This window comes from Mustela erminea, chromosome X (genome assembly GCF_009829155.1).
Source record: "Mustela erminea isolate mMusErm1 chromosome X, mMusErm1.Pri, whole genome shotgun sequence".
Lineage (NCBI taxonomy): Eukaryota > Metazoa > Chordata > Mammalia > Carnivora > Mustelidae > Mustela > Mustela erminea.
This window is the reverse complement of record NC_045635.1, coordinates 61,254,906-61,281,872: the sequence shown is the minus strand read 5'-3', so window position 1 is coordinate 61,281,872 and position 26,967 is coordinate 61,254,906. Positions and strand designations below refer to the sequence as shown.

Here is a 26,967-nt window from a genome sequence, read left to right as displayed (position 1 = left end):
CCCCCCCCCCCGGGCCTTTGCTCATCTGCAATGTGGCCAGGGGCAGTGCTCCATGCTTGCCAGGTGTGAACATGGTGGTGAGTCCTGGCAAGAACCAGAATGGATCACAGATGATCGTTGGCCAACAGGTGGCAGAAGAGGAATCCCTGCCTTCCTCAAGAGGAACACCTACCCCGTGGCTAATGCTGGGGTCGGATTTTGATTTATATTTATTTCTTGGATGTCAGTCTTATATAGTTTGATAATGTGGCTTGCTAGCTTTAGTTTTAACCTTTAAGTGACTATTGTGCGTATGTTTTTAGGAGCTTATTTGTAGAATTCAGTTACATTAAATGAGTTTTCATTTTGGGGTTCCTTAAAATTTCTTAAAGTTTTCAATTTCTTTTTTACAGATTACTTAAACTATTTTTTTGGCTTTAGATAGTCAAAGTCAAACCGGCATTTAAAAACTTTTTGCTACTTTTTACTTTGAAATTGACTTAATAAACTACTTCCTTTTGGATTTTTGAAGTCATAACACAGAAATAATTAAAATTTTAACTTTATGATTAAATGTAATAAGGAATATTTGAAGGTCCACTCCATTCCAGGCCTTGCTTTGTTCCCATCCGGAATGCTGCACTAATTAATAAGTTATTTGTCAGAAAACTTTACTTGCTGTGGACTTGTTCCTCTAGTAAAACATTATTGAGTGTTAATGCCCACAGTTTCAATTTTCTGTGGTGCCTTTTCTCCACAGCCCCCAGATCCTCCCCAACCCTGCTCCCAGCAACTGCCCCACTCCCATCATCTGACACCAGCCCTTCCCCTGCCCTGTGTCAAGCACTGCCCCAGCCTCAGCCTCAGCTGCCCAGTCCCAGCCCCCAGCCCCCACCCCGCAGCCCCCAGCCCCGAGCCCCCAGCCCCAGCCCCCAGCCCCCAGCCCCCAGCCCCCAGCCCCCAGCCCTGAGCCCCGAGGCCAGCCCCAGGCCCAGCCCCAGGCCCAGCCCCAGGCCCAGCCCCAGGCCTGGCCCTAGCCCCAGCCCCAGCCCCAGCCCCAGCCCCAGCCCCACGCCCAGCCCCGGCCCCGGCCCCAGCCCCAGCCCCAGCCCCAGCCCCAGCCCCAGCCATCACCCCTAAAGTCATTCCCAACTTGCATTGATTTGGTGCTAAAAATAAATTGTCCATTGTTTGTCCATAAGATTGGAATACTTTTTCTCTAGCATTGCTTATTTCCTGAGTTGACTACCTGAGTCATTTCCAATTAATGTACACAGTCCCATTTGTCCCCTGTCCCATGTTAGAACAATTCAAACCTTGTGTTCTTGTTAGAAAATGTTGGTTTGAAAGCTTCATATCAGACACCTATTGTTCATAATTTTGGTTATTCATTATCTTTCCCCTGCCCTTGAGGAAGGAGAAACCATTCCTCTGTCATTGGTGCAGTAGTCACAGTCCCAGTTTTCTGGGCAGTGTTCATAAATTGTGCTGATCACCTGAACACTATGCTGAGTGTAATTTTAATTGTCCATAATCCTGCCCATTGGATTGAATCCCAGTCCAAAACCCTTTTGCTGAATTCAGAAGTGGGTGCAGAAAACATGAGTCTTCAAACAGTTAACATGCTCAGTCCCAATCATATCAGCCTTGTTCATTAAACAAAGGCACTCTACCATTTTTGTCCTGCTTCTGGAATTAAGGTACCAAATTGTAATTGTACGTTGTCTTGCCCAGTAATCAATGTCCCTTCATCCCCTTTGCATTGCTACTAGGAAGTACTACCTGGGACCATGTTCCTTGAATGATTAATGAGTATAATCCCAATTGTCCACACCCCTGTTCATTACACAAATCCTTTGCAACTTCTTTGCATTGTAGCAGAGGTGCCCATCCTCTCTAAGTCCTTTACTTTGGGATATTAATGCATATAGTCATCATTGTTCTTGATCCTGCCTAAAAGATAAGATCCACCCATGCTCTTTTCATTACTCCTAGGTAGCCGCAGACTGCTTACTACCTAGTATTAATATGTAAAAATCCTCACTGCCCGTTGCCCCAACAGTTAGTCTAGGATACAACCTTATCTTTATGCCATTGCTTATGAGGAGTTCTGATTACCCGAGGTCACTTCTTTTAAACAGTTGATGTGCATAATTGCATATATCCATGGTGCTGTGCAATAAAAAATGAAATCCCATCCTATCCTAATCTCTTTGGGATATTGCTAGGGAGTGCAGATTATGCAAGAACTCAGTTCTTGGACAGTTAATTTGCACCGTTACAGTTGTACAGAGTCCTGTCTATTTGAAAGGGCCATTGTATCCCATTTGCACGCTATAATGTGGGCTGATAACTCAAGGATCCTCTGGCATTGATAATTTTCATAATTGCATTGGCACATGTTCTGTGAACTAGCCACACCCAATCCCTTTGTATTCTAACAGGGGACCTTTACTAAAGAACTATACACATAGGACACTATGTGTACAATATTAATTGATTAGACTGAGCTTTTTGTATTAGGAACTCTGCACCATCTTTACATCTAAAAGGTGCTAATTATTGAAGGCTCTTTTCTTAAAATTGTTCGTATGCAAAATTGTGATCCCCAGTGTCTCCTGTAGTTAACTTAGAACCCCATTTCCACCTAACTCCCTTTGCATGACTGCAGAGGCTACTTGGGCCCTTTAAGGGCTTAAGGCAGTTATGTTCCCTTCTGTGCTCTCATTCCCTCCTACTTCCTTTGCTGAACTGAACATTTGGAAATGTTAATGTTCTTAATCGCAGCTATTAATCCCTTTTGTTAGTCCAGGTTCCTATCTCTTCCTACTCATTTTATATTAGCATAAAGTGTCCAGGGGACTGTTAATGTGCTTAAATGCAGCTCTGTCCCTTATGTTAGTGTAGGATCCCATCCTCTTCAACTCCCTGTGCCTTACAGCAGAGTTGTACAGCTGGGATCTTTAAGGTCCTCAAAGGCAGCTGCGGGGCCTTCTGTCCATCTAGGATCCCATCCCCTCCTACCTCCTTTGCATTTCTGCAGAGGATACTGGGGACTGTAACATGGATAATTGCTGCCAGAGTCCTTTCAGCTTGTCTAGGATCCCAGCCCCCTCCCTCTCACTGAGTTTGCATTACAGAGAGTACAAGGGACTGCTAATGTGCTTAAATGGCAGCTATGGTCTCTCTTAACCTAGGATCCCTTCCTCATCTAAATTCCTTTGCATTATTGCAGAGGGTACTTGGGACTGTTGATATGCGTAATTGCAGTTACGTCCCTCGGGTTGGATCCTATCCCCATCTGTTCCCTTTGTGAAGGGTGCAATGGGATGATTAATGAGTTTATTGCAGCTGTAGTTCCTTCTGTTAATCTAGTTTCTCTTGTGCTCCTACTTCTTTTGCAATACAACGGAGGGTAGTTGAGATCTTTGAGGTGCTTAAAGACGGTCTGTGGCCCCTTCTGTTATGTTCCCATCCTCTCTTATTTTGCATTACTGCAGAGGATACTTGGGACTCTGAATGTGCCTGCTTGCCACTATAGTCCCTTCTGTTTATCTGGGATCCCATCCCCTCCTACAGCATTTGCATTACCACAGAAGGTACAAGGGACTATTAATGTGCATAAAGGCAGCTATGGTTTCTTCTCTTAACCTGGGATCCAGCCCTCCTCTAACTTCCTTTGCATTATTGCAAACAGTACTTGAGACTGTTAATGTCCTTTAAGGCAGCTGTGGTTCCTTACATCACTGTAAGATTCCATTTTCTTTAACGCCCTGTGCATTACTGCACGGGGTACTTGGGCACTTGAAGGTGCTTAAATGCAGCTGTGGCCCTTTCTGATAGTTTATGTTCCTGTCCCCTCCTATTTCCTTTGCATTACTGCTGAGGCTACTTGGGACTGTAAATGGGCTTAATTGCCGTTACAATCCCTTCTGTTAGCTTTGCATTAGCACAACAGTGTATATGGGACTGTTAATGTGCTTAAGTGAAGCCTTGCCCCTTATGTTAATGTAGGATTCCATCCTCTCCAGCTCCCTATGCATTATAGCGGAGGATACCTGGCACCCAAAGGTGCTTGAATGTAGCTGTGGTGCCTTCTGTCAGTCTAGGATCCCATTCCCCTTCTATTCCCTTCACATTACACGGCGGGGCATTTGGGGCTGTTCCTGTGCTTAACTGCGGTTGCAGTCCCTCCTGTTAGTCTAGTTTCCCATGCCCTCCTACTTCCTTTGCATTACAGCAGAGGGTACTTGAGACCTTTAAGCTGTTTAATTGCAGCTGTGGTCCCTTCTGTTCGTCTAGGATCTCACATCCTTGAACTCCCTTTGTATTCCCTGGGATTGTTTTTGGGACTGTTAAAGTGCTTAGCTGCAGCTGTGGTCCCTTTTCTTTGTCTAGGGTCCCATCCCTTCCTACTCACTTTGTATTATCTGGAAGTGGATTTGGGACTATTAATGTGCTCATTTGCAACTGTGGTCCCTTTTCTTAGTCTGGGTCCTACATGTTCCAACTCCTGCACACAGCAGGGACTACTTGGGACTATTAATATGTTTAATCTTACCTGTGGTCCCTTCCAGTGGTCTAGGATGCCGTCCACCTTCTATTGGCTTTGCATTAGCACACAGTGTACACAGGACTGTTATTGTGCTTAAATGCAGCTTTGTCTCTTATGTTAATGTAGGATTCCATTCTCTCCAACTCTCTGCATTATAGAAGGGGGTACTTGGCACCTTTAAGGTGCTTGAACGTAGCTGTGGTGCCTTCTGTCAGTCTAGGATCCCATTCCCATTCTACTCGTTTTACATTACATGGCAGGGCATTTGGGACTGTTCATGTGCATAACTGCAGTTACAGTCCGTTCTCTTAGTCTAGGATCCTATGCCCTCCCACTTTCTTTGCATTAGAGCAGATGGTGTTTGGGACTGTTAATGAGCTAAATTGCAGCTATAGTCCCTTCTGTTAATCTAGTTTCCCATGCACTCCTACTTCCTTTCATTTTAGCAGAGGGTACTTGAGACCTTTAAGGTGCTTAAATTCAGGTATGGCCCCTTCTGTTTTTCTTCCCATCTCCTTCTACTTCTTTGCATTACTGCAGAGGCTCCTTGGGACGGTTAATGTGCGTAATTGGCACTATAGTCCTGTTTGTCTAGATTCTTATCCTTTCCTGCATGGTTTGCATTAACAAAGAGAGTACAAGGGACTGTTAAGGCGCTTAAATTCAGCTACTGTCTTTTCTTTTAATTTAGGTTCCCATCCTCACCTAATTCTCTTTGCGTTATTGCAGAGGGTACTTGAGACTGCTAATTAACCAGTTGTCCCTTCTGTTAGACTAGGAACCCATTCCCACATACTCCCTTTACATTATCATGGAGGGTACATGGGACTGTTAATATGCAGACCCTTATGTTAGTGTAGGATTCCATCCTGGCCAACTCCCTGTGCATTACAGCAGAGGGTAATTTTGACCTTCACGGTTCTTAAAGGCAGCTTTAAGCTGCCTTTGTTAGTTTATGTTCCTATCCTCTCCTACTTTGCATTACTGTAGAGGATTCTTGGGACTGTTAGCATGCCTGATTGCTGCTACAATCCCTTCTGTTAGTCTAGCATCACATCGCATCCCATTCCATGCCGTTTGCATTACCGCAGAGGGTACAAGGGATTGTTAGTGTGCTTAAACGCAGCTACGATCTCTTCTGTTAACCTAGGACGTGGTCCCCACTTAACTCTGCATTATTGCAGAAGGTGCTTGGAACTGTTAATGTGCTCTAATGCAGCTACGGTCCCTTCTGTTAGACTAGGATGCCATCTCTATCTACTCCTTTTGCATTATCATGGAGCATCCAGGGGACTATAAATGTGCTTAAATGAAGCCATGGTCCCTTAAGTGTAGGATTCCACCTCTTCAACTCCCTATGCATTACAGCAGAGGGTAGTTGGGATCTTCAAGGTCCTCAGAGGCAGCTCTGGTGCTTTCTGTTAGTCTAGGATCCTATCCCCTCCTACTACTTTGCATTTCTGCAGAGGATACTTGGGACTGTTAATGTGCCTAATTGCCACTATAGTCCCTTCTGTTTGTAATCGCATCCTCTCCTAAACTGGCATTGCTACAGAAGGTTCAAGGGACAATTAACTGTTTAAATGCAGCTACTGTCTCTTTTGTTCTAGGATCCTATCCTCATTTCGGGTTTCCATTTACTACAGTAGGCACAAGGGACTGCTAATGTGCCTAACTGCCACTACAGTCCCTTCTGTTTGTCTAGGATCCTGTTCCCTCCTACAGGGTTTGCAATACCATAAAAAGTACAAGGGACTGTTAATGTGCTTCAAGGCAGCTAAGGTCTCTTCAGTTAATCTAAGATTCCATCCCCGCCTATTTCCATTTGCATAATTGCAGAGGGTACTTGGGACTGTTAATATGCTTAAATGCAGCTATGATCCCTTATGTTAATGTAGGATTCCATTCTCTCTAATTCCCTGTGCATTGTGATAGAGGGTATTTGGGACCTTTAAGGTGCTTAAAGCTGCGTCCCCTTGTTTGTTTCCATACTCTCCTACGTTGCATTACTGCAGAGGATACGTGGGACTGTTAAGGTGCCTACTTGCCACTATAGTCTTTTCTGTTTGTCTAGGATCCCATGCCCTCCTACAGGGTTGGCATTACCTCCAATGGTGCGAGTAACAGTTAATATGCTAAAGTGTACTTGAGGTCCCTTCTGTTAGATTAGAATTCTATCCCCTCCTATTTCCTTTGCATTATCATGGAGGGTATATGGGACCATTAATGTGCTTAAATGTAGCTACAGCCCATATGTTAGTTTAGGGATTTCATCCTTTCTAACTCCCTATGCATTACAGCAGAGTTGGGTAGTTGGAATCTTCAAGGTCCTCAAAGACAGCTGTGGTACTTTCTGTTAGTGTAGGATCCCATCCCCACCTAACTTCCTTAGCATTACATAGAGGGTACTTGAGACCTTTTAAGGTGTTTAAATGCAGCTGTGTCTCCTTCTGTTTATGTTTCCGTCCTCTCCTATTTTACATTACTGCAGAGGATACTTGGGACTGTTAATGTGCATAATTGGTGCTATAGTCCCTTCTGTTTGTCTAGGATCCCCGTGCCCTCCTACAGGGTTTGCATTACCACTGAGGGTGTGAGGGACTGTTAATGGGCTCTAATGCAGCTATGGTCCCTTCTTTTAGACTAGGATCCCATCCCTACCTACTCCCTTTGCATTATCATGGAACATCCATGGGACTGTTAATGTGCTTAAATGAAGCCATGGTCCCTTTAAGGGTAGGATTCCATCCTCTTCAACTCCCTATGCATTACAGCAGAGGGTAGTGGGATCTTTAAGCTCCTCAAAGGCAGCTATGATGCCTCTGTTCGTCTAGGATCCCATCCCCTTCTACTTCCTTTGCATTTCTGCAGAGGATACTTGGGGGACTGTTAATGTGCTTAATTGCCACCAGAGTCTCTTTAGTTTGTCTAGGATTCCATCCACACCTACTCAGTTTGCATTAGAGTTTACATGAGACTATTAAAGTGCTTAAATGAAGCTGCTATGGTCCCTTATATTAAGGTAGAATCCTATACCCACCTAACTCCTTTTGCATTACACGTAATGTTTATGAGTCTCTTATATGCTTAAGTGAAGCCTTGCCCCTTATGTTAATGTAGGATTCCATCCTCTCCAGCTCCCTATGCATTATAGCGGAGGATACCTGGCACCCAAAGGTGCTTGAATGTAGCTGTGGTGCCTTCTGTCAGTCTAGGATCCCATTCCCCTTCTATTCCCTTCACATTACACGGCGGGGCATTTGGGGCTGTTCCTATGCTTAACTGCGGTTGCAGTCCCTCCTGTTAGTCTAGTTTCCCATGCCCTCCTACTTCCTTTGCATTACAGCAGAGGGTACTTGAGACCTTTAAGCTGTTTAATTGCAGCTGTGGTCCCTTCTGTTCGTCTAGGATCTCACATCCTTGAACTCCCTTTGTATTCCCTGGGATTGTTTTTGGGACTGTTAAAGTGCTTAGCTGCAGCTGTGGTCCCTTTTCTTTGTCTAGGGTCCCATCCCTTCCTACTCACTTTGTATTATCTGGAAGTGGATTTGGGACTATTAATGTGCTCATTTGCAACTGTGGTCCCTTTTCTTAGTCTGGGTCCTACATGTTCCAACTCCTGCACACAGCAGGGACTACTTGGGACTATTAATATGTTTAATCTTACCTGTGGTCCCTTCCGGTGGTCTAGGAGCCCATCTCCTACACATTAGCTGGTGGTATTTGGAACTAAAAAGTACTTAATTGCATCTGTGGTCCCTTCTGTTGTTATAGGATCCCAGTGTTCTCCAAATATATTACAGCAGAGGGCCTTGGATTGTTAATAGGCTTAACTGTAGCTGTGGTCCCTCCTGTTAGTCTCGTATCCCAAGCCCTACAACTGCCTTTGTGTTACCTGGCAGTGTATTTGGGACTGTTCAGTTGCTTAATTGCAGCGGTTGTTGTCTCTTTATTAGTATAGGTTCTCAAGTCCTCCTATTCAATTTACATTACAGCAGAGGGTCCTTGGGATTGTTAATTGTTAATTAAATGCTAATTGTTAATTGTTAATTGTTAATTCAATGCTGCTGTTGTACCTTCTGGAATTCCTGGGATCCCATCTTCTCCTACTCTGTTTACATTATCTTGGAGGAGTTTGGGGACTGTTAGAAGGTGCCACACTACTAAATCGAGAATTTTTTCTTAGTATAGTTTACCATGCCCTCCTATTCTCTTTGCATTACAATAGATGGTACTTGGGACTGTTAAAGTACTTAATTGCAGGTGTGGTCCCGTCGTTAGTCTAGGATCTCATTTCCTTCTCCCCTATTACTGAGAGCAGATTTGGGAATGTTACTTTGTATAATTAAAATTGTCATCCCTTCTATTAGTCTAGTTTCCAGCCCCTTCCAACTCCCTTTGCATTACCTAGGAACAGATTTGGGACTGTAATGTGCTCATTTGCAGCTGTGGTCCCTTCTGTGAGTCAAGCATCCCATGCCCTCTAATTTTCTGTCCATTACAGCAGAGGATATTTGGGACTTTTTTTTTTTTTTAAGGTTTTATCTATTTGACAGAGAGAGAGAGAGAGATTGCAAGTAGGCAGAGAGGCAGGCAGAGAGAGAGAGGAAAGCAGGCTCCCTGCTGAGCAGAGAGCCGGATGCTGGGCTCGATCCCAGGACCCTGAGATCATGATCTGAGCCGAAGGTAGAGGCTTTAGCCCACTGAGCCACCCAGGCGCCCTGATATTTGGGACTTTTAATGGGCTTAATTGCTGTCCTGATCCCTTTTATTAACCTAGGATTCTATGTCTTCCAACTCACTTTGCATTACCTGAGGATGTATTAGGGACTGTTTAAATGCTCAGTTGGAGCTGCGGTCCCTTTTGTATGTCTAGTTTTCCCATGCCTTCCTCCTCTTTTGCATTATAGCAGTGGGTACTTGGGGCTGTTAAAGTACTTAATTGCTGGCGTAGTCACTTTTGTTGGTTTAGGATCCCATCCCCTTCTACTCCCTTTACACTACGTGGGGGGATTTTTGAGACCATTAAAGTGCTCACTTGCACCTGTGGTGCCCTCTGTTGGTCTAGGATCCGATGTCATCTAACTCCCTTTGCTGCATTACAGCAGATGGTACTTGGGACTGTTAATGTGCTTAAATACAGGTGTGGTCCATTTTGCTAGTCATGATCACCTCCTCCCTTTATATTACCTGGGAGCAAATTTGGTACTGAAAGGTGCTTAATGCAGCTGCGTTCCCTTCTCTTAGTTTAGGATCCTACACCCCCAACTCTTGCGTTATAGCAGAGAGTACTTGGGCCTGTCAGATTCTCACAGCTGTTATACCTTCTGTTTTGTAGGATCCCATGCACACCAACTCCCTTTACATTATCTGGGAGTGTATTTGGGAAGGATAAAGTGCTTAACTTTAGCAGTGGTTCCCTTTGTTGGTATATTTTTCCACGCCCTCCAGAGGGTACTTAGGACTGTAGCTGTGCTTAAATGCAGTTGTGGTCCCTTTTGTTAGTGTAGGATCCCATGCCCTCTTCTTTTACATCACCTCAGAAGTGCTTGGGACAATTAAGATGTATCCCATTCACTCCTACCTTTTTAGCATTACAGTACGGGTTTGCTGAAAACCAAGCCCCCCCCCCCCCCCCCGTATTGTTAATGGGCATAATTGTATTTGTTCCTTTTCCTCTGCACTAGATTTCTCTAATTTCATTTGTATTCAGCAGTGGATGCACTTTAATACCTTTGTACTAGGATAAAGTGAACCATGGTAATTGATATACTGTGTCTTTCATTTAAGTCCCCCGTACGCTCTTTGAATTAATTACCTCAGTTACTTTTTTCTGGAACTATTGGTGTGCAAAATTCCAGTGTTTTTTTTTTTTACATCAATTTTTTTTTACATCAGGGGATGCTAGTATCCCCAAATTCTTTCCTTGGGACTCTTAATGTACATACGCCCTCTTGATAAGCTAATACCCTTACTTCTTCGTATTCTAATGGGGGGTACTGACCACCTACAGTCTTTCTGTTGGACAGTTAATGTGCCGTGTTGCACTGGGGTCCCATCCCTATCACACCTTCTCTGTGTCAGGGGTGCTGACCAACTATGACTGCTTCTCCTGTGCAGTTTAAATGTGCATAATTACAGCAATCCTTGCTCCCTTATGTTAGAATAAGATCTCATTTCCTTGCCCCATTTACATTATTGCAGGGGCTTCTGACTAGCCAAGATTCACTCTCTTAGACTGTGTGCATACTTAACATTTGCTCTTATACCTGTGCACCAGGTTAGGATCCTCCCCATACTGTTTATATTCCAGTGGGAGGTGCCTACTACTCAAGATTTTACACACTAACGCAGTTAATCTGCACAACCTTCATTGTTTTGTACCCACTCAGTTGTCCACAACTGTACCTTTAAGTTCAGGACTTTGCATTTACCAAAGTGGAGGTGACTGACCACATTCAAGCCTTTCTCTTGGAACTGTGGCTGTGTGTAGTTTCAGTTGTCCACTCTCCTTTGAGTTAACTTGTCCCTGACTCTTCTCAGAACCTTTGAGGTACTGCATGGGATACTGTCAATTTAAGGCCTCTTCCTCAAACTGTTAATGAGTGTAATGACAATTAAATTAGGATTCTTCGCCTTTACACTGCCTTTGAAGTACTGCAGGGAATTCTGACCCATAAGGTCCCATTTCTTGGCCTGTTAAGATGCATGATTGTATTTGTCTGCGTTCCTGTGTACTAGAGAAGAACACCTCTCCCCACTCCTGTCTGTTATCTGTTATGCAGGGAGTGCCCCCTCTAAGGCTGTTATATTTGAGCAGTCAAGGAGCACAGTTATCATTGACCACAACTACGCACCATGGATATTAATGTGCATAACTACACATGCTTCATCCCATTTGAATAAGGTACTACCCTCTCAGACCCCTTTTGTAGTACAGCGGGGGTACTGATCACTAAGGCCTTTTTTCATGGCTTGTGATTATGCATAATTTCATTTGTACATGTTTTTGTACACTAAATAAGGGCACCTCTCTCCCCACTCTCTTTACCTTTTAGCAGGGAGTTCCCATTACTTAATCCTTATATTTGTACAAAGTACATGGTTTTAATTAACCATACCATATCCCTTGGGCATTAGTGTACAGGACTGCAGCTTAGTTCATCCTACCCTGTTGTATGTCATTGAGTATACCAGGGTTGCTGACCCCAACTTGTCCTATTAATGTGCATAATTACATTTGTCCAGGTTCTTATGCACTAGATGAGGAGACCCCCTCACCCCCTACTTCTAAGCCTTCCAGTAGGTGGTGGTGCCCATTGCTAAGACATTTACATCTGAATAGTTAATATGCAGAATTGTAGTTTTCCACAACTCTGTTACTTCCAGAACTATCGTACCTCCTTTGCAGTGCTGCAGGAGATACTGTTTTCTCCCAAAGTTCTTTCTAGTAAACTGCTAACATTCATTCCTCAATTGATTGTCTGTTGTCTTCAGTAGACTAAGGCCCTACACTCTCACCTTCCCTTTGCAATACAGCAGAGTGTGCTGATGAACTAAGGTCCTCTTTTGGACTGTGAATATGTACAGTAGAAATTTTCCCCTGTTTTATGTACTCTATAAGGACCCTACCTACTTTCTTAGCATGTTTAGCAGGTAGTGTCCACTATTTAAACTCTTTCACTTGGAAAGTTCATGTGTATAAGTGCAGCTTGCTAAGCACGTCTTATACTAGAACCCCTGTACCCTCTTTGCTTTGGAGTAAGGAGATGCAGTTTACCTCTAATGCCCTTCTTTTGGACTTTAATGTGTATGATTGCAATTGTCCATCTTTTCGTCCCCTCAAACCTCCTTTGCTTCAGCGGCATGTTAACCATAAATTGCATCCCATCAAATCCCCTTTGCATCAGGGGCATGTTAACCATAAATGAGCTCTTCTCGAGATTATTAATATACATACTTGTATTTGTTTGTTGATCTGTGCAGTGTGAAAGGATGACCTCAGCTCTTGGACCATTAATATGCACCACTATCAATTATGGGACCTATTGTACTCCCTTTGTATTCATTAGGGGTACTGACTAAGGTCTCTTTCTTGGACTGTCAATGGGCAATTATCTATGTTCCCTTCTGTTAGGTTTAGGATAACATTCCCTTAAAACCCCCTTGCATTACTATAGGGGTTGCTGAACACACAAAACTTCTGGGACTGTTAATGGGCACAATGGCAATTAGCAATGAATTTTTCCTCCCTGGCCTTGTTAGATAAACACTCCCAGCCCCAATTTTGCATGACATAATTAAGTATAAACATTGCAATATGCTGTGAACTTGTCTATCAAATAGCAACCCATACTCCCTCTCCTTTTGTATTGCTCCTATGTATAAAATTCCAAGTACTCATGGTCTTCCCCTTATCATCCCTCTTCCCATCCCGTGCTCACCCTTGGACCCTTCCTATGGACCTTTGTCACAGTTTCAGGTGTTCATGTATTCAGCCATTGAATAAGATTGTCCCTCCGCTCTGCCCCCATCCCTTGCCCCTTTTGCTTTATTGCTGGGGAATGTTGACTGAGCAAGGCCCTTTCTCTTGGACTTAATACATTAGTAATCCCTGATGTCATTGCTTTACCCACTTTATATTATTGTAATGCCTCAGTTGCACTTTCCTTGGTCCCACCCATCAGACACGGACCCCTCCACTTCTTTGCATTGCATTGCTGACTACCCAAAGTCCCTTCTATGTTAACGCAGTACTGATTGTCCCATTTTTTTTAGCTCATCAGCCCAAGATTTTCCTATCACTTTGATGTCATATGCAGTATTGACTACCAAAAGCAGACCTGAATTAGGTGGATGGACCTTCACTCTTTTTTCTGCACTTGCTAATGATGCAATCCCAGTTGTCACATTCTGGGACAGGAACCGTCCCTGCCCACCTCTGTTACTGCTTTACTAAGCAAAATGCTCAAGGCGAGTCAGGACTAGAAAGCTGGATTGCCACCCCTTATTACTGATTTTCAGTATAAGTATCAGTGGAAAATTGTCTCCCCAGGAAGAAAGATTAGCACCATCTGTGCATTCCTTCCTTCCAGAGCAGATTGCCTGGCCAAGAATCTCTCTTCCCCTCTTGTATATTGCTATTGTACAGTGCTGGTTGCCAGGATACAATTAAAAAAATGCTGTTTGCAAGATGGAATTGTAAACCTGGTCATTTAATTTTTGAAGTCCAAAAACCCATTTATACCATGTACTTGATGACCAGTGTCTCTCATTTTACTATGGGTGGTGGGTCTGTGGATAGACCACTATGAATCTTGCTATTTTAAGTATTCCCAAGAGTTCTAGAGTGGAACTCTTAAGACACATATCTTTGGGCTCTGCCACCATTTAAAAACCATTCTTTATTTGGGCTTCATCACCATTCACTTTTAGAGAAACTACCTAAACTTTCTAGTCCTTAAATTTCTTCATCTGGATCATCAACCACCCCTCTACTTATTTCAAGAAGATTGCTTTCAAAGAATGAACTGAGAGAACATATGCTGAGGCATTTTTGAAAACCATAGTTCACCTTACTTGATTAACCTATTACATATATAAAATGCACCCTGTTGAATTCTGCTAATCTAAAGTAGCCTGAAGCACTACACTGAAGTGAGGACTTAGGAATGATAGTATCAATTGCCCTGTTTTGTATTAAAGGAGAAATAAGCTAAGTTCTAATCATTCTTCTGGACATAAATTTCAACAGTGAGATAGCTTCCTGGTAAAATGAATAATATCCTAGCTTCTAGTGTGCAGGGTGTGGCAGAGAAGTCTCTAATGTGGAACTGCTGAAGCAAGTAACTAGTTATCACAACGGCAGTTCTTTGTAATCACTGAAAAAGGATACTATTCCTCTGACAAGGATGTCAAAAGATCCGCCCAGCTCAGGGTGCAGTATGCACTACTAGCTCCTTGGACAACTGTAAGAAGAGTCTCTGGCTCTTTAGAATACTGTAAGTACTACTTTGTAGTTATTAAGTAATCTTTTCCCTGTTCTATTTTCCTCTCTTAAATGCTACCTGTAGAAAGGAGGGTCTTTAAGTCTCCTTACCTGTTCCTACCTCATCTGCGATTATATCTATCTATCTACCGATAGATATCTATCTCACCGTATGAGTTAACCAACAGAAATATTATATACCCAGCCGTATGCTAGTTAACACTGAAGTGATGGTAGAAACGATATGGTCCTGTATAACCTCATTCCTGTGATATATTGCCAAGGAACTAATAAAAGAGCACTTGAAATACCTTTAGGAAATGATGATCAAGTGCTGCCTTGTGTGAATTATAAGTTACAGAGTTTTAAAAAGGGTGCCCACTAGGGTCTGAAGTTAGTTGGATAAACAAAGAGGGAAGTGGGTTTACTTTTTCTCTTTGGTCCAGCCATATGTGTAGTCCACTTGGTTTATTTTAATGTAATTTGGTTTTTACCCCTTTTGGAAGTATGAAAAGTGATTACAGAGATAAGGCATAGGTGTTGTGTTTGGCTATATGCCAAGGCTGGGAAATTGTTCATTGTTAAATTTCATTATAAGCTTGAGCTTTTCAAGGTTCAGATTGGGGGTACAAATGTGATATGTTGGCTTTTTGTGCCTTTTAATTCTATCTCTGCCACAAAACATGAGTAGTGATTCCTTTTTAGTTTGAAATATTTGTGGAACCTGTTTGGCAAGAAGGGAATGGAGAAGTGTAAGTTTTATAAGAAAACGACGACATTGCCCACTTTATGAAGTTAATTATACCCTTTCCCCTTCAGTTTTTCAACAGATAACCTTGGTAAGCTAAAAAGCTTAGTCTCCCTGATGTAAAACAAACACAGAGGTCCAGCTGAAAAAAATTATTAACATCAAATTTGAGACATTATTGGTGCACGTCTATGCATCCTGGCAGGAGCAAGAAGAACCATATTGCATGGGCATCCCTTACTGCCCATTTTAATTCATAACCATATTTCCTCATGGCTTGTTTCCCACCAATGCCAAAGACATCCCCCAGTCTGACTGATTGGGGTTAGTATACAAGTGGTCCTGAGCCTTCTTGGAAATGTATTAATAATAATACATTTAATAATTTATTATTATTTAATAATATTAATAATTATTATATAATTAATCATATTAATCATTATATAACAATTGGTCATTGTTTCTCAAACTTAAGTAAGTTGTCAGGATAAAATGCCTTTTAAAGGAACAAAAATTTTTGAGATCGTAAAGAACATGGTTTGAGGAATGTTGACTTAAAGAAAGTGATTTGAGGTTGAATGAGGCCGAGCACATTTGAAATGAATCAAGATGGCTAACATCTGCTCCTCTTTATTAGAAAGATTCTCTTTTTTATTATAAATAAACACTTTGTAAAAAAAAAAAAAAAGTGATTTGAAATGTAAACATGTTTTCCAGTTTTAAGATCTTTATTAAAGGATATACAATGTTTTATATAATTTATGTAGGATTTAGAGATCCATGAAGATATATCCACAAACCCCCAGGGTTCTTAATCACCCCAATTTGAGAAACACTGGTCTCTGCTTGTGACATCTTTTATTGTTACTTAACAAATTATTCTGTATGAGTATACAAGTATAACTTTATTGGAATTTGTTTTAAAGGGATGAATTCTGAGCTGGTTCTGTACCCCACTCAAGAGGAAGGATGGATCAACTTTAAGTGGATTGAAGCCTGCACTAGATGGCATCCAAAGGTGAATCTTGGAGTTTTATTTCAATTCATTGCTTGAAATAAAGTCTCTTGAATTTATAAAATGGGATGCTCTGGAAATGTGGGCATCTTCAAAATTGAGATAATCCTTGTGTTAACAAACTTTATTGGGTCACACACTGGAATAAGTTACAAAACCAAAGACATGATTCTTGATGAGGATGCCAAAATGAACAAATCATTGTGGTGTTGGGCAGTTTGATGTTTACTATAAAAAATGTTGGAAAGTTTTGTGTGGCACAGAGGAAGACGAGAGGAGCAAACAAACTTACTGAGAAAAGTGGCAAGGGGAAAATGTAAAGTGTGACTAGGGAGCACCTTGGTCTGTTTACTTAGGGGTTATGTAAGCTGAGGGTTTACAGACACTACACCAGTATTTCTTGTTTTTTTTGCAAATGCATTTTAATGAAGCACATAATTTCTTAGAGTGAATCACTTTTTTTAAAAAAAGATTTTATTTACTTATTTGACAGAGATCACAAGTAGGCAGAGAGGCAGGCAGAGAGAGAGAGGAAGGGAAGCAGGCTTCCTGCTGAGCAGAGAGCCCCACGCGGGGCTCGATCCCAGGACCCTGAGACCATGACCTGAGCTGAAGGCAGAGGCTTAACCTACTGAGCCACCCAGATGCCCCAAGTGAATCACTTTTTTTTTTTTAAAAGATTTTATTTATTTATTTGAGAGAGAGAGACAGTAAGAGAGAGCATGAGTGAGGAGAAGGTCAGAGAGAGAAGCAGACTCCCCATGGAGCTGGGAGCCCGATGCGGGACTCGATCCTGGGACTCCAGGATCATGACCTGAGCCGAAGGCAGTCTTCCAACCAACTGAGCCACCCAGGCGTCCCGTGAATCACTTTTTTTTTTTTTTTTTTTTTTAAGATTTTATTTATTTATTTATTTGTCAGAGACAGAGGGAGAGAGAGCGAGCGAGCACAGACAGACAAAGAGGCAGGCAGAGGCAGAGGGAGAAGCAGGCTCCCTGCTGAGCAAGGAGCCCGATGTGGGACTCGATCCCAGGACCCTGGGATCATGACCTGAGCCGAAGGCAGCTGCTTAACCAACTGAGCCACTCAGGCGTCCCCGTGAATCACTTTTTTAAAAGATTTTTTTTTTATTCCAGAGAGAGAGAGAGAGAGAATGAGAAGGAGAATGTGAGGGGGGAGGGGCAGAGGGAGGAGAGAGAAACTCAAGCAGACTGCACTATGAGCATAGAGCCTGATGTGGGGCTTGATCACACTACCATGAGGTCACCTCCTGAGACGAAACTAAGACTCAAGCACTTAACTGACTGTGTCACCCAGGTACCCATAGAGTGAGTCATTGTTTTTTTCATTGGTTTGGGGGCAGAAGGAATGAATTGCTGGCAGAATTATGAAAAAGTTCTGAGCTGGGACTAAGAATGCCTAGCCTTTGGTTCTGACTCTAACCTTAGATCAAATCACCATCTGTCTCAACTTCAGTGTCTAGGGATAGCTGATGAATTAAGACAGAGACTTGAATTGAGTATCTCAATCCCTGAAAATGATATTTTGTCCTTTGGGAAATAGAGCCTTTCTTTCTCTCTTCTTTCTTTCTTCCTTTCTTTCTTTCTGGCATTTCTCTAAGTGGTTATTGTGTTTTCATTTCTGACTTTTTTCCTTATAGAACCTTAATATACAGAATTGGAGGAAGCTTTCTGACCCTGGTTTTGTGCATCTTTTCCCATATCCCCCTTTAGTTTTTCTACCTATCTTTCTCCAACTTTATCTACACATTTCTCTTACCACCTCCCTAAATTGTAGGAAATCGTAAGACTAGAGTTGCTATGATTAGTCATTCCTGATTTTTCAGGGTATCTGGGCCCTGGTTGGCAAATGTAAACCTGCATGGGAGTTTTTTTTTTTTTTTTTAAAGATTTTATTTATTTATTTGACAGAGATCACAAGTAGGTAGACAGGCAGGCAGAGAGGGAGGAGGAAGCAGGCTCTCCACTGAGCAGAGAGCCTGATGCGGGGCTCGATCCCAGGACCCTGGGATCATGACCCGAGCTGAAGGCAGAGGCTTTAACCCACTGAGCCACCCAGGCACCCCTGCATGGGAGTTTTTGACTTAAGTAAAGAATTTAAAAAGTTGATCTGTGGTGGCGGCTAAAATATTCTAATTTGTGAAAACATCCTGGGAGAATTTTTTACCAGCTTAAAGAAAGAAGAAAACTGATACCTGACCTGAGCTGTTTCCTCAAACCTTATTATAAGTTTGGATGTTGAAGACTACTGATGTGTAGGATTAAACAGAGCTAATGCCTTCTTCTGTGTCAAATTGTACAGATTGGATCGGATGAAAACTTGATTTCCTCACTACCATAGTTTTGGCTACAGACAAATAGCACTTAACACTGTGTCTCTCAAAATCCAACTCAAGTTGGATCTCAAGTATTTGTTTGAGATATCTGATTCACTGAATTTAACAAGCTAAACTTCAATGGCCATGAAGAATTATATATCATTATAATGATGGCATTGAGTTGGCTGTTTTTATTGATGATTTAAGCTTTATTTGATCCTCCTTGACCTCTCCAAATTAGAGCACTGAGACATGGAATGTTAGGTTCCTTGTACACCCTGTACAAATGAGTTTCATTAGAACACTTTACTATTTTGATGACTATGTTGGAAATGAGCTTTTGATTTCTTCATGTTAGAGCTAGAGATTGAAGCAAAATTTAAGTTTTACTTGTGTTAGATTTCTTAGATGATGGGTAGACTTAAAGAATTATTTTGTTTGACCAACTAGAATGCTATTCTTCTAGTTTCCTCGGAAATACTAGAAGGTATGCAGCAGACACAATACCTTCTTACTGTATAAAATATGTAATTGAATGTTTATAGCAGTTTCAAAATAGGGATATGGCTGGAAGATCAGTGTACATTACTGGGTTTCATTATGAAATGTCTAGATTACCTTATCCATAGCTCTGAAAACTTTTGGCATGCTGTATTTTTATGTTACTGGATCTCATTATAAAATATCTAGATTATTTTAATCCATACTTTTGAAAACCTTTGGCATATTTATATTATGATTGTTAGTATGCTTGCCATTGTATAATGTAATTGGTATGCAGTTTCTCTTATGATCATTAGTTTTCCAGCGTTACATGTCTCCCTTGACTGAAATTGCTATAACTGCTGCCTTCATTTTATATAGTGGATTGAATAAGTCCTTCTCTATGGTCCATTGATGAACAAGAACAAGAGTTTAAGTTGCTAATTTTAATAACTTTTTGATATTACGGATCTTGATATTTGGGCTTCATATGTTTCAACTTAAAAACTGACTACAATTAAATCTCTATAAACAAACACTTTGCCAACAATGAGGGTACATAACTGTAGCAAAATATGGAAAACAGAATTACCAGTTTTTAGGTTCCATTTTGCATGCTTTTAAAAAAAACTACAATCTATAAACCTTCAACATCTAGTTGGCAGATTTAACAAGAAAAAACCTTTCTTATTTTAGAGTATTCAGAATGGTTTTGGAAGATGGTACAGAGAGAGTTCCTATATACCCCATACCCATTTTACTTTATTATTAACATTTTTTAAAAAAGATTTTATTTATTTGACAGAGATCACAAGTAGGCAGGGAAGCAGGCAGAGAGAGGGGGAAGCAGGCTCCCCGCTGAGCAAAGAGTCTGATGTGGGGCTCAATCCCAGAACCCCGGGACCATTACCTGAGCCGAAGGCAGAGGCTTTAACCTGCTGAGCCACCCAGGTGCCCCTGTTATTAACATTTTATAGTACTATTATACGTTTGTCACAATTACTGAACCAATATTGATATATTATTAACTAAAGTCTATACTTTATTTACATTTCCTCAGTTTTTCTCTTACGCTCTTTTTATGTTCCAGGATCCCATCCAAGGTACCGCCTTGCATCTAGTAACTGTGTGTTCCTTAGGCTCTTAGTTATGGCAGTTTCTCAGACTTTCCTTGTTTTTAATGGCTTTGACAATTTTAAGGACTAATGTCAAGTATTCTGTAGAATGTCCTTCTGTTGGGATTTGTCTGATGTTCTTCTCGTGGCTAGACTGGGCTCAAGTTTTTGGGAAGAAGACCATAGCAGTCTTCTTTCTCGAGTACATACTATTAACGTGACATATCACTATTGATACTGATGTTGACTGTTACCAGTTGACTAAGGTATTGTTTGCCAAGTTTCTCTACTTAACATTTAAAATTATTGTTATATTAAAATTATTTTTTCCCTTCCCATACTGTATTTGAAAGGAAAGCCACTATGTGCTTAAAGAATGGGGAGTTATGCTTCACTTCTCTGATGGTAGAGTGTCTATATAAGTTATTTGGAATTCTTCTGCATAGGAAATGTGTCTGTTATTCCCTAATTTATGTATTTATTTGATAATTCATTTATATCAATATGGACTCATGAATATTTATATTCTGGGTAATAAGTTATTACTACTTATTTTCATTCAGATTGTTCTAGTTTTGGACTTTGGAAGTTCTTTCAGTTGGCTCATTGGACATAGCCCCATCCTTGTGGGTTTGTGCTTTTCGTTTGAGCACTTTCTTACTTTCTGGAACTACCAAGATGCTCTGGGCTCATTTATATGTTTCTTATCCCAGTCCTCAGATCTAATGTTTCCTAGTTTTTTGTTGTTGCTGAGGATTTCTCAGCAGTCCAGTACCCTCCTGAGACCCATCTTTCTTCTCAAGGACATTCAGAGCATGTGAAACATGAGGACTACAAGTAGCTGTAAGCAGCTTCACATACAGCAAATTTTTCTTTTTGAGACTCTGGATAAGCTCCAAATAATCTTTAAAATGATGGCTATCATGCCACCCGAGAGAAAAAGATAATTTGGAGAGCTCATCATTGTGGGAATTCTGTCTTTGGCTTTATGGACTTTAACTTCCTGCAGCTCTACTTTTTAAAACAGAACATGAGCCAGTTTTTATCAATTCATACAGTGTTTTTATGTTTTTTTGCACATACATATATATTTTAACATTACAGATGAGTTTGGCTTATTTCATTTATCCCTCAGAGTTAAGCTCCATTGAGGTTTGAAAGGGCAAGCATACTTGATCCCCATTTCATAAACAAAAAATGAGAGATGCAAAACAATAAATTACTTCCATTCACATCTCAAAGCAACTTAGTGGGAAAGATCGAACAAACCTACACCTTCTGATTAGCAGCCCTTGAAATTATTTCTACCATCCTTTCGCAGACTGGTAGTTAGGTGTTGAGGATTCATTGATGCATAAGTGCCAACTAAATATGTGTCATAGCCCTGTTTTGGCAGGCCCAGTTCTATTGTTACTGTCATTTCCTTATTTTAAAAAGTTGAGGGCTGGGGCACCTGGGTGGCTCAGTCGGTTAAGCCTCCAACTCTTGGTTTTGGCTCAGGTCATGATCTCAGGGTGGTGAGAACGATCAAACCCTGTGTTGGGCTCCATACTGGGCATAGAGTTTGCTTAAGATTGTCTTTCCTCTCCCTGTGCTCTTTCCCATGTCCCCACCACCCATTTGTGCTCTTTCTCTCTCTCAAAAAAAAAAAAACAAAAACTGGGGGTTCCTGGGTGGCTCAGATGGTTAAGCCTCTGCTTTCAGCTCAGGTAATGATCTCAGGATCCTGGGATTGAGACCCACATCGGGCTCTCTGGCAGAGAGCCTGCTTCCTCCTCTTTCTCTGCCTGCTTCTCTGTCTGTCAAATAAATAAATAAAATCTTAAAAAAATACTTGAGGGTTTTTTAATTTGAGGAATCATAGAATTATTGAAAGGTAGAAAAACAGAGACCCAAGTTTCTGTGAAAGCTATTTATTGGTTTCCTAGCTTTCTGTATCTTGTTTATCCTTTTGCATAGATTTGCTTAGTTGTTGTAATAATTTGTGTTTTATATGCCTGTAACCATTATTGATTTCTCTGAATATCCTGGGACCCATTTATATAAGCTGTTCAAGAAATGTACCATGTGAGGGGCGCCTGGGTGGCTCAGTGGGTTAAGCCGCTGCCTTCGGCTCAGGTCATGATCTCAGGGTCCTGGGATCGAGTCCCGCATCGGGCGCTCTGCTCAGCAGGGAGCCTGCTTCCCTCTCTCTCTCTCTCTGCCTGCCTCTCCATCTACTTGTGATTTCTCTCTGTCAAATAAATAAATAAAATCTTTAAAAAAAAAAAAAAAAGAAATGTACCATGTGGATTGAGTAAAATACAGTTTTGTTTACCTTGGCAGCACTCTAGCAACTTACTGCTTGACATACAAGTTTTAAAAGAGGGAAATACTATAAAAACTAGAATGAGATGTACTCTGATTGAGGTAGATCACTCAGTTCTTAAAATAGTGCTTTATTAAAGAAGCCTGAGGCAATGTGAAGAAGAATTCTTAACCTATAGGGTCAGATCACATGGAAGCTTTTCTTAGTGACTTGATGGCTCAGTTGATTGAGAAAACATTATTTCTACTATTTTCAACTCCTTGATTTCTTGAACCCCACTATATTTTATGATGAGAATAGGATATTAATTATACACTCTGGAGAAATGCTCATCAGTGGTGACTGGAAAATAAAGCACAGTATGGGAATTTTGGTAATTATTCAGCTCTGAATTGCTCTTGGAGGTGAGGGGAGGTGCAAGGAATGGAGCTGGAATGAATAGAAGAATTTGCATGTTACTAGGCTTACAGCTGGGATATAGAGCACTAAATCTTTACCTCTCAGTCTTCACCCATCAATCCATATGAAGAAAAGAGGAGACATGGTTTAATTTAACTACTAGTTGCTAATCGGGACAGACTTTCCCAGTGTTCTGCATTTCAGTAACACTTTTCTTTGATCTCTTCTCCAGATCTTCTTCAGAAGAATAGGCTTGTTGCTCTACAGTGTTAGTGACCTGTTCCCTTTGACGATCCCTAGGTGGAGATGGGGCATGAGGATCCTCCAGGGGAAAAGCTCACTACCACTGGGCAACAACCCTAGGCCAGGAGGTTTTATCAAGATTCTTCCCTGGTCCCAGGGAGGAAGATGAACTCTCAAAGCCACCACCACCCTTCAGAGGTGCGTAAGTTGTGTCTCTAAAAGCATAATTAGTAGCTATTAATTTTGACCTTGCTTTATACTGCACATAGCTTTCCATTGAGATTGTTTCCATCATTACTGACTGTGTCTGGTTTGATAAAAATAGCTCCCTAACTAACCTGGGAAGTAACTGGGTGTGAAATGGGTGAAATGATGTGAAGAGAGTAGGAGGCTGCATGAGTTAGGATGTTTAGGGTGGGACTGTTGTGTGGTAGAGACTTACAGCTTAATTATTCTTTCTTTTAGGAGAACATGGGCAACTGCCACATTTGTGACATTGATCATGGGGAGATCATCATTTTGGACCCTCTGGTCCCCAGAGTATTTCTTGAAGCCTTGCTGGGGAATTTTGACAATCATTTACATATGTCAAGATGGCTTAGGATGTCTTTGGGCTAAAACACAAAACAAGCTGTTTGAGAAGATAAATAGGAGTTGTATGCTTGTTGATTAATGGAACCTGACCAGAAATGGCACAAAGTTTCTGTTGTCAGGTAAGCTCTAAAGAACTAGGACCTTGTATACTCTTAAGTTGGCAGTAAGAGAAGCTGATTAGGGGGATGCAGATTAGGAGATGGAGGTAACCATTCAGTAAGTAGTAAACCCTGATTATACGGATTTTGTACAGATTATTCAACCAGAAGACTAAGACTGTGATTGATGGTGTTTCTATGTTTGCCATAGTTTCCTATTCTTTTGAACACAAACCCTGATGATACAGATTTTGTACAGATTATTCAACCAGAAGACTAAGACTGTGATTGATGGTGTTTCTGTGTTTGCCATAGTTTCCTATTCTTTTGAACAAAAACCCTGATTATACAGATTTTGTACAGATTATTCAACTAGAAGACTAAGACTGTGATTGATGGTGTTTCTGTGTTTGCCATAGTTTCCTATTCTTTTGAACAAAAACCTTGTGCTTTATCTCTAGGGACTTAAAGACTTCAGCTTTATGTATTTATTTTTAAGCTTCATAGAGATAGTTTCCATAGCTCGTAAATTTGTATCTTCCCATAACTCTTGCACACTACTCAGTTAATACTTCTGTATGGCATTTACATGGTTTCCCCTCTCATTTTTTATAGGTCCTGATTGTTCCTTCTTTTCTGCCAAATCACTGTCTTCCCAAAACAGTGCAAAGTGCAAGAAAGTGAAACATACCGAAGGAAGATCAACATGCCTGGCACACTAGCATTTTAGAACAGCAGAATGAAGTAAGTTTTTGGTGTTGTAATCCTGTGAGGATTTTTAGCTATGATCTTATTTGTTGTAGGTTTGTATGGGATGAAGCATGATAGTCTAACACGGAGGGGTGTGCAATGTGAGATCTGAGGATAACCAGTAACCTGTATTACCAACTGGGTTCACTGAAGCAATTCGAAGATATTACAGTTTGCCTGTCAGTTGTGTCCAAGTAATTGAGTTTCACCTTGTCTCTTTATCTTCACTGTGTAAATGTTTTGCCACTCTTAGAGGCCTAAACTGTAGAAGCCTAAAACATAAAGAGGGTTTTTTTTTCTTTTTGTTGAAAGGGTGGATCTTTTTCGCTTCTTGTGAAAGAAGATCTGCAGATTTAGTGTTAAAGGAAGCTCAGTCCATGAAGTTACCATTATAGTTGTGAAGCATGTGAAAATGAAGTTTGTTTTTTAAGGAATGGGGAAAAGTAAAGATATAAAGTGAGGGGATTGACTAGGTGCTCTCTAAGGGCCCTTTATTATAATATTCATACATCTGTGGCATCTTGTTTGGCTCTTTTGGAAATCATTGTAAACAGTTGAAGCAGAATATTGAAAGGTTCACATTCTGTATTTAAATCTTTTGCCACTCATTAGGTGTATGGTCTTTGTCAATTTAGAGTTTTTAGTTTGACTTGTAGGTGACAGTGAATGAAATCATGTATGTAAAGTGTTTAGTGCAGTTTGGTCCATGATAAGTTAAAAGTAAACTAAGAAATTTTATAAGTTGATATGACACAATACAGGTGACCACAAATACCATCTAATGGTAGGCAGAGTTGGCATGTTTTGGTTCTATGTAAGAAATTTGTAAGGTGTAAATTTATAAATAAAAAACATTTAAGTTGGTGGTGGTTCTTATAATAATTGTTACTGTTAGTAATATAAGTAGTATTAGTACTAATAATAGTTTATTTTAATTATTAATGTACTTTTTGGTTTTCTTTTCTTGTTTCCTTTTCGTGATGCTTCACATATGCCGTTTGTGCCTCTTACTGTATCTTGTCTTTACTTCTTACCCTTTTCCTCTGAATGTCTGCCTTTGCTTATCTTTTTCACTCCTAAGTGTGTATTTCTTTGCTTGTCTATTTCTTTCTTGAATCTCTTTGGTTGTCTTTAAAATGTGTCTTAGCCATCCCATGATTCTCTTGCTAGTTTCTTCTCTGTGTATCTTTGTCTCATTCTGGTTTTTGTTCCTAAGAGTGGTCTGTGTCTTGTCTTAGATGTCTCTCTCTAGTTTTGTTTCGTTTTGTTTTTTCAATTTGTTACTGATTCTCTTTGCTCTCGTAGATCTGGCTCTTCTTTCTATGTTCTTCCGTTTTGGTCTGTGTTGCATGCTTGTGTGCTTTTTGTTCATAACTTGTCCTGCCTATACCTCCCTTCTTTTACTGTTGTGAACTCTGATTGTTGGTCTTCCCTTCCCCTTGTTGTTGGTTTGACATTTCACCTTTTTCTCATTCTGGCTTTCCTCCTGCTTTTTCTACTATTACCTCACATTTCTCTTTTCTGTATATTTTTTCTGTCTCTGTTGGGCCATTTTCTCTTTCTTTCCTGCTGTCTAAATGTCTCTTTGTTCTTTGTGATTTTCCATTTCAGCATTCATCTTTGTTCTTTGTGATTTTCCATTTCAGCATTCATCTCTGTTCTCTTGTTTCTTCTCTGATTTCCCCCTTCTGCTTACCTTTGAGTGTATCAGCCCCTTTATATGTCTGTGTTCCCTCCTCTTTGACTTTATGCCATCCTCTCTCCTTGCATATTTTGTGCATCTGTGTGGTCATGTGTGTGTGTTTGTGACAAAGGGGTTTCCTAACCCCCTTCCCAATAGGTACAGAGTGCAGCTATCAAAATAAACATTGCAGAGCTGTCATTACGCCAGGACACCCTGTGAGATGGATGATCCAAGACCTATGATGGACAGAAGGTGGAAGGCCCGTAATGGATAGAAGGCCCAAAGTAAAAAACAAATGGTTTGAGACTTGAAACCTGAAGACAGACATGGAAAAACCTGTGTTTCAAGATAGATGGAATCCTCAGGCTTGAGGCCATCAAAGCCCTGACAGCTATGATAAAAAAGGTGGCTTTTGTTGGATAGAACACCTGACTGAGTTGGAAGGAAAGTTCAGTTCTTGAGTTAGACAGAAGTCCAAAGACCCAGAGTGGGAAACTGTAGGACTAAGTGTGGAGACCCATGGAAGACCTGAGACCTAAGACACAAAGTCTAAGAATTCAGATAAAAACCTAAGATCCAAGGATGGAAAGCTCTAGACACACATAAAGACCTTGGATTCCTGCTTATCTAGATGGACAGAAGGGCAAAGAGAGAACGATGTCTCAAGACT

The 26,967-nt window shown here is 41.0% G+C and overlaps 1 long non-coding RNA gene across 3 annotated transcripts; it reads left to right on the top strand.

Moving 5' to 3' along the window:
• The first annotated feature begins 1,847 nt into the window (after positions 1–1,847).
• Positions 1,848–26,218, top strand: LOC116583678. Of its 3 annotated transcripts, XR_004282834.1 has the most exons (7): positions 1,848–1,862; positions 9,988–14,535; positions 16,197–16,288; positions 23,161–23,369; positions 23,637–23,884; positions 24,479–24,607; positions 25,695–26,218. It is a non-coding gene; the product is annotated as an uncharacterized LOC116583678 (long non-coding RNA). The 3 variants fall into 3 exon arrangements; XR_004282835.1 differs by lacking the exon at positions 1,848–1,862 and having other exon boundaries at positions 9,187–14,535; positions 25,761–26,218; XR_004282833.1 differs by lacking the exon at positions 1,848–1,862 and having other exon boundaries at positions 9,188–14,535.
• Positions 26,219–26,967: the final 749 nt, after the last annotated feature.